Raw genomic sequence first — 7,870 nt, 5'->3', positions numbered from 1 at the left:
GGGTGTTTTGGCACACAGTGGTCGAGTCAGCCTGGGCAGTGACTCGCCCAACTGCTCGTATAAATATGGCAAGGCATTGGAGCATTTGGCATTCATTCGAAGATGGACATTTGAACATGAGCATTCAGTGATCAAGAAAAAAGTGCGAATTAGTGGAGCAGGTCGCAACAAAGGCGCGGGCATATATGCGCCTGCTCTTGGGCAAGCACACACGATACGCACAGGTTTTGGTTATTGGGTGAGGGCGCAGGTAAGGAAGGTACCCGCCGTTTGGTGTGACACGGGGTGTCTCGGGTAGGACACCCACCCGTCGTGGAAGAAGAAACGCGGAGGTGTCTCAGGTTACTCGGGTAAATCGCCCGCCTGTCGTGCAAAAGGAAACGCGGGGTGACTCGGGTGAGGTCGCCCGCCCGTCATGCAAAAGGAAACGTGGGGTTACTCGGGTGAGGTTGTTTGCCCATCGTACAACGGTAAATGAGGTTCGGTCGAGGAGTACGGTTGGCATCTCGTGTGAGGGCGCGCCCGCCCAGCTCAGGCAAGGAACTCAGTTGGCACACGGAGGTGTTGCCTATTTGTAAAATTGGCTAAGTATGAAACTTGGTGTTTCCCATGTATACTTGTAAAGCCTCGTAAACATTGTAGAGTTGAATAATATATTGTATTTGGGTAGACTCATTGTTCAGGGAGTTGCCCCTCCCTTTATACTATGCAATTGTGTTCTTCATGTATAATTGTTGATGATAATGAATGTGTATGGGTGTTCATTGGTATAAAGGAAACATAATAATACTTGGTTGCGAAAAACAAACTAAGTAGACTAATGGTTAGGCGTAGTCCATGAACATAAGTATTGGTGAAAAGAAAGTGTTCGGTGGCACCGCACCTCGCCAAGTACGGCTGAAAGACTACTGTAGGGCGATGGGCGAGTCACTAACGGAAGGCGCGCGGGCGACCCTTGTTGCATGCATGAATGAAAGAGGTGACCATGTGTGGACGAGTTAGGATGTGGGCAGGTGTGCGACGTGCGGCGACAAGTGTAATCAGCGAGGTGTTGGATCCGACCCATGGGTGCGACGGTGCACACGAATGGATGTGGCGGTTCGTTGGAATGGGGCGTGTCGAGGTTATGTGGAAGGTCAGCTGGGCATGCATGTTGATGGAGCCAACCCTTGTTATCCTCGAGAGACACGGCCCTTAGGCGAAAGGATGCATATAAGTAAGGAGGATGGCGTTTGACGAAGGGACATTGCAGAACAAGTGTGAAGGAAGGAGTTGGGTGAAAACAAAAGGAAGAGAAGGACGCGGGTAAGTGGGCCGCACCAGTGGGCGGATTACAGAGGACGGGTCGGACTTGGTAGCGTGGACAGGCAGAGCGGGGTAGGTTACAATCTGGGCAGGCTGGCCGCACTGCATGCAGGCCATGCACCCTCACTATGGACTGCACCAACGGGCAGAGTTTCAGCGTCGCGGAAGGGAAATTCGGGCGGACAGGTTCGCAGTTTAGGTGTGGAGTTGTCTCGTGCAGGCCAACGGGCCAGTAAATCATGACCACACAACACGACAGGTTTGAAGAATAATTGAAGAAGATAAATTTATGGTAAGCTACTTTTGATGCATTGTTAAGAACACTTATTGGAAAATTGACCGAGTGTTGAAGTAGGCGCAGACCGTGTACTCAAGTATTGGTAAAAGGAAAAAGTACGATGGTGCCACACCCACTTATGCGTGGTTGAAATACTACCACTAGGATAGAAGTGTGACACGAGGTCTCCCAGTACCTCCTTGACAAAGGTCACCAAATTACAAGGAACCCGAGGATTCCATGTCCCACCTTGTCGAAAGCATCCCAAGTGCGGGAAATTTGGGGTTTCCATGTCTTGTCGCGATGGAAATTGCCCCAGGTGCAGTAAACTTAGTGTACATCGAGCCTGCAACCTCACATCAAGAAAAAGGTTCAATTGGTCAAGAGAATGAAGGTTTCTTCATTGGTAAAGGATCTCGCTAAGGATCAAAGGTTGGAGTCCCTTCTAGAGCTAGTCCACCACGGACTATCAAAAGTTGAAAGAAGGAAAGAGTGTCAGGGAACGAAGCACCGAAGAAACAAAGTGCACAGAGGAGGAATGACTCGACTTGTGCTTGGGGGATATTATTGTCAAGGGTCTAGGGCTTCGCAATGACCAATAAGAAGCTTCAATGAGAGAAATTTACGAAAGGGTTTTCCTCTATGAGAGAGAGAGAGGTTTTTTCGTGGCAGAGAGCCAACATCTTGTGTTCTTGTTCTTATTTTTTTGGCACCAGTTTGATGAAAGTAAACACACATGCATTAATAACAAGAGAAGAAGATTAAGATAACGCGATAAATTGAAAAAGAGCTTCACAAATTTTTATCAAGTCTAGATCACAAGCCATCAAGTCAAGCCCAAAAGTCTCAATCACATCAAGGAAAAGAAGGTCTACCATCATTCATTCATCATGGAATACTACAAAGCAAGAAGAAATGCCTTGTATAAAGGCACCTACAAGAAGAACAAATCAATGAGGGACCTACATCAAGCTACACCATCTCGAAGAATGAAAGGCACTACGAGTCAAGTCATTAAGCAAGTCCATTTGAAGAAAGCAACTTGAACAACATCAAGATCTAAGGAAGGCAAGCCATCAAGTCTTCAAGAAGAAAGCAAGTTCACTACATCTCAAACTCTATCAAGTAAGTATATGTCCCCTTTTGAGTATACCTCAGTGTCTTTTTGCAAGGAAAGTAACAAATTGGTTGGGACCACTACATGTCCAAAGTCCAACGGTTTGGATGCCAAGAGTATGGATGCTACAAAAGGGATTGTCCTAAACTTAAGAAGGACAACAAAAACAGGAGAAAAATGGAAGAAGCTCATGTAAATCAAGAAGTGAAAGAAGACGACAAGAAACAAAAGAAGGAAGATCCTCCTATGACTAAGTCAACCTCTTTGCTTAAAGTCTTCTTTAAAAGGGGGTAGAGGTCTCATTGGGGGTCCCATTTATGGGATTCAAGAGAGGATGATATACAGGCAAGAGAAAATGAAGCAAGAAAGGCTACACCAATCGAGGAGAACTATCAAATAAAGCCACGATGATAAAAGCATAACCAAGATGAGGTATGTATGCATCAAAGTTTAATTCATGTCATCATATATATTTATTGGGTCATGGGAAAATTTCTAGAATCACGATCAAGAATAAAAGGATCTCTTTCGCCAACGACATGCTCGGAGGCATGTGCTACAGTGGAGTAAAGGTCAACATGAAGAAGTGCTCTCATAAGGAGTATAAGGTGGTTAACCAATCAATCCAATAAGAAGCAAATGAAGAACATCGCGGTCACAAAGAATAACTATTTGACAAGATTCCTCAACATCTCTCAAAAGAAGGCACAACAACGATGACAAAGGAAGAAAAGGATAAAGGACCCTTGACACCTACAAAGGCCTTGGAGATAGTAAGGTGCAGATAATCGATTCAACTCTACAAATATGTCATGATGAAGAGCGATATCACGATGAAGTCATGAAGGGCCACTAAATCAAAGTACGGGAACAAGAGACTACAACTAAGCATCCATGTGATAAGTGTTATGAAGGATAGATAAGGTGACAAAGGAGTAGCTAGATGAAAAAAAGGACCTGATATATATCAAGAAGGCCACTTTCCATGAAGGGAGAAATGACATGACAAACCAGGGGGGAAAGTGATCGATGGCCGGTACCCTGCCAAGAAGAAGTTCAAACAAAGACTTCATGACATCGAAGGAAAGAAGGAGATCAAGTGGCTGAAGGACCCACGAAGAAGACGTTGTTGATGAATGGACAAGTCCCTAGCTAAGAGGGAGTTCTAACAAGTTCCCAACTACAAAGGAGCTTGGGCAAGTTCCTTGTCAGAGGAAACTTGGGCATGTCTTCCCCAATCAAGGGGAAGAGATAGACACAACATTCTTGTCTTCACTTGGCAAGAAATAACGGGAGGATTGGGCAATCATTTGGCATCTGATGCTCTTTGAGGATGTGTAGGGCACCCAAGACAAGAGTAGGCAAGAGGAGCGATATTCTTTGAGGGTTGGGAACCCAAGACAAGAATTGTCCTGGAAGGTCATACTCAGGGAACACCTGGGTGGGTATGTACCTTTAGAGACAATGACCAAGGTGTTTATAATCCATTGGCCTCACCAAAATTGTGCTATGATATTATGAGAGATAAAGCTGTTAGTCAAGGCCTTGCTATGAACAATGTTGGCTAATATGATGCTATAACAGATGGGTTTCCAATCTGGTTTCTCTTATGTGAATTATTCAAGATTGAAAAATAGCCAAACACTTTGTAATGATTTATGAATACCTCCCTAGTTAAGAGGGGGTGTTGAAGAAAGTGTAACTGGGTTCGGTATTCATAAATGTACTTTTGATATTTGTATTTATTCAAGAAAATAAATAAATAAATAAATAAATAAATATATATATATATATATATATATATACATATATATATATATACATATATATATATATATATATATATATATATATATATTATATTTATCATTGAGTTTCTTGCTCATTGAAATAGGCCTAGCACATGTTAAAGTGTTATAAAGAGTCAAAAGAAAATGTTGAAGACCTTAAGGGCATGTTACCCCAGGTATATTTATGTATTAGAGTCAAAGATATTCCTACCCTCGTGCCTTCGTTCGGGTAATGTGCCCATTCAAACCCCAAATTTCCTTCGGGCAGGCCGGGTCATCCCGTGCCGTGCCGTGTGTGGGGGTGCACGGCCACACATGGGCGTGTCGAAAATGATAAGTCATGACTGCCTGTGTGCCTTCTTTGTTAGGGTCGTGCACCCATGGAAACCCCAAATTTTGTTAGGGCGATTCGGGTCGGCTAGCCAAGGGCGGTTCGGGTCGTGTCGTGCCATGTGTGGGTGCCTCGGCACACATGGCCGTGCCAAAAATTCTAAGTTGTCACCGCCCGTGTGCCTTCTGCACATTCGTGTGGCCTGTTTTTCCGACGCTCCCTTAGGCCTTTGTTCAGGTCGTGCACCCATTGAAACCCCAAATTTCGTTTGGGCTATGCACACATGGAAACCCCAAATTCCATTCGGACGGGTCGGGTCGTGTCTTGTCTGGGTGCCCGTGCAAACGCGTTCGGGCGAGTCGAGTCGGGTCGGGTAGTGTATTGTCGTGCGTGGGTGCTCAGGAACATGTGGCCGTGCAAATAATGTTAGGGCGTGACCACCCATGTGCCTCCTGCACGTTCGTGCGACACATTTGCCCGACGCTCCGTCATGCCTTCGTTCGGGCGGGTCGCGACGTGCCATGTGTGGGTGCTCGCGCACACGTGCCAGTGCCAAAAATGCTAAGTCATGGCCCCCCGTGTGCCTTCTACACATTCATGTGGCCCGTTTTCCCGACACTGCCTTTTGCCTTCATTCGGGTTGTGCACCCATGGAAACCTCAAATTTCATTCGGGTTGTGCATACAAGGAAACCAAAAAAAAATTTCGGGTTAGGTCGTGTCGTGTCGTGTGTGGGTGCCCGTGCAAACACGTTCGGGCGGGTCGGGTCGGCTCGCACAAGGCCGGTCGGGTCGTGTCGTGCCGTGTGTGGGTGCCCAGGCACACGTGGCCATGCCAAAAATGCTAAGTCGTGACCGCCCATGTGTCTTCTGCACGTTCGTGTGGCCCATTTGCCTGATGCTCCCTCGTGCCTTCGTTCAGGTCGTGCACCCACGGAAACCCCAAAATTTCGTTCGGGTCGTGCGCCCATGGAAACCCCAAATTTCGTTCAGGCGGGTCAGGACGTGTCGTGTGTGGGTGCCCATGCAAATGGGTCGGGTCGGGTCGGGTCGTGTCGTGTCATGTCGTGTGACGGCGCCCAGGGCACACGTGGCCATAGATAAAATGCTAAGTTGTGACCGGGGGTGGGCTTTGTGCACGATTGTGCTGCCCGTTTGCCCGAATCTCCCTTGTGACTTCGTTTTGGTCGTGTGTCGGAGCCCATGTAAACTCGTTCGAGCGGGTCGTTTGCCATGTAAACACTCGTTCGGGCGTGTCGTTTGAGGGCGCCCGTGTAAAATCATTCGAGTGGGTCAGGCGAGGTCGTTCGTGCAAAAATGTTCGGGCGGGTCGGGCAAGGGCGTCCGTGCAAACCCGTTCGGGCGAGTTGTTCGAGCGGGTTGGGCGAGGGCGTCCGTGCAAACCCGTTCGGGCGGGTCAGGCGAGGGCGTCCATGCAAACCTGTTCGGGCGGGTCGGGTGAGGGCATCCGTGCAAACCCATTCGGGTGGGTCGGGCGAGGGCATCCGTGCAAACTCGTTCAGGTGGGTCGGGCGAGGGCGTCCATGCAAACTCGTTCGGGCGGGTCGGGCGAGGGTGTCCGTGCAAACTCGTTCGGGCGGGTTGTTTGAGGGTGTCTGTGTGAACTTGTTTGGGCGGGTCGTTTGAGGGTGTCCGTGTGAACTCGTTCGGGCGAGGGCGCGCCTGGGCAAACGAGCCCATACCAAAAATGCTAAGTTGTGACCCGAGGTTGGCTTTGTGCACGTTGGTATAGCTCGTTTTCCCGGCTCTCCCTTGTCGCTTCGTTTCGGTCGTTCGGGCGCCCATGCAAAATCGTTCGGGTGGGTCATTTGAGGGCGCCTGTGTGAACTCGTTCGGGTGGGTCGTTCGGGCGAGGGCGCGCCCGGGCGAATGAGCCCGTATCAAAAAATGCTAAGTTGTGACCCGAGGTTGGCTTTGTGCATGTTTGTGCAGCTCGTTTGCCCGGCTCTCCCTTGTCGCTTCGTTTCGGTTGTTCGGGCACCCATGAAAAATCATTCGGGTGAGTCATTTGAGGGCGTCCGTGTGAACTCGTTCTGGCAAGGGTGTGCTCGAGCGAAGGAGCCCGTATCAAAAAATGCTAAGTTGTGACCCGAGGTTGGCTTTGTGCACGTTCGTGCAACTCATTTGCCCGACTCTCCCTTGTTGCTTCGTTTCGGTCGTTCGGGCGCCCATGCAAAATCGTTCGAGCGGGTCATTTGAGGGCATCTGTGTGAACTCGTTTGGGCAGGTCGTTCGGGCGAGGGTGCGCCCGGGTGAATGAGCACGTATCAAAAATTCTAAGTTGTGACTCGAGGTTGGCTTTGTCCACGTTCCTGCAGCTCGTTTGCCCGACTCTCCCTTGTCGCTTTGTTTCGGTCGTTCAGGCGGGTCGTTTGAGGGCGTCCGTGTGAATTCGTTCGGGCGGGTCATTCGGGAAAGGGCGTGCCAGGGCGAACGAGCCCATATCAAAAAATTCTAAGTTATGAGCCGAGGTTAGCTTTGTGCACGTTCGTGCAGCTCGTTTTCCTAGCTCTCGCTTGTTACTTCGTTTCGGTCGTTCGGGCGCACCATGCAAAATCGTTCGGGCGGGTCATTTGAGGGCGTCCGTGTGAACTCTTTCGGGTGAGGGTGCGCCTGGGCGAATGAGCTCATATAAAAAATGTTAAGTTATGAACCAAGGTTGGCTTTGTGCATGTTCGTGCAGCTCGTTTGCCCAGCTTGCCCTTGCTACTTTGTTTCGGTCATTCGGGCGCCCATGCAAAATCGTTCGTGTAGTTTGTTTGAGGGCACCCGTGTGAACTCGTTCGAGCGGGTCGTTCGGGCGAGGGCATGCCCGAGCGAACGAGCCTGTATCAAAAATGCTAAGTTGTGACCCGAGGTTGGCTTTGTGCACGTTCGTGCAGCTTGTTTTCCCAGCTCTCCCTTGTCGCTTCGTTTCGGTCGTTCGGGCGGGTCGTTTGAGGGCGTCCGTGTGAACTCGTTCGGGCGGGTCGTTCAGGCGAGGGCACGCCCGGGCGAACGAGCTTGTATCAAAAATTCTAAGTTGTGACC

This window comes from Pinus tabuliformis, chromosome 7 (genome assembly GCF_031772625.1).
Source record: "Pinus tabuliformis cultivar Carrire ecotype Pingquan chromosome 7, CPIR1, whole genome shotgun sequence".
In the NCBI taxonomy this organism is placed as follows: Eukaryota; Viridiplantae; Streptophyta; class Pinopsida; order Pinales; family Pinaceae; genus Pinus; species Pinus tabuliformis.
This window is presented reverse-complemented; position numbering follows the sequence as displayed.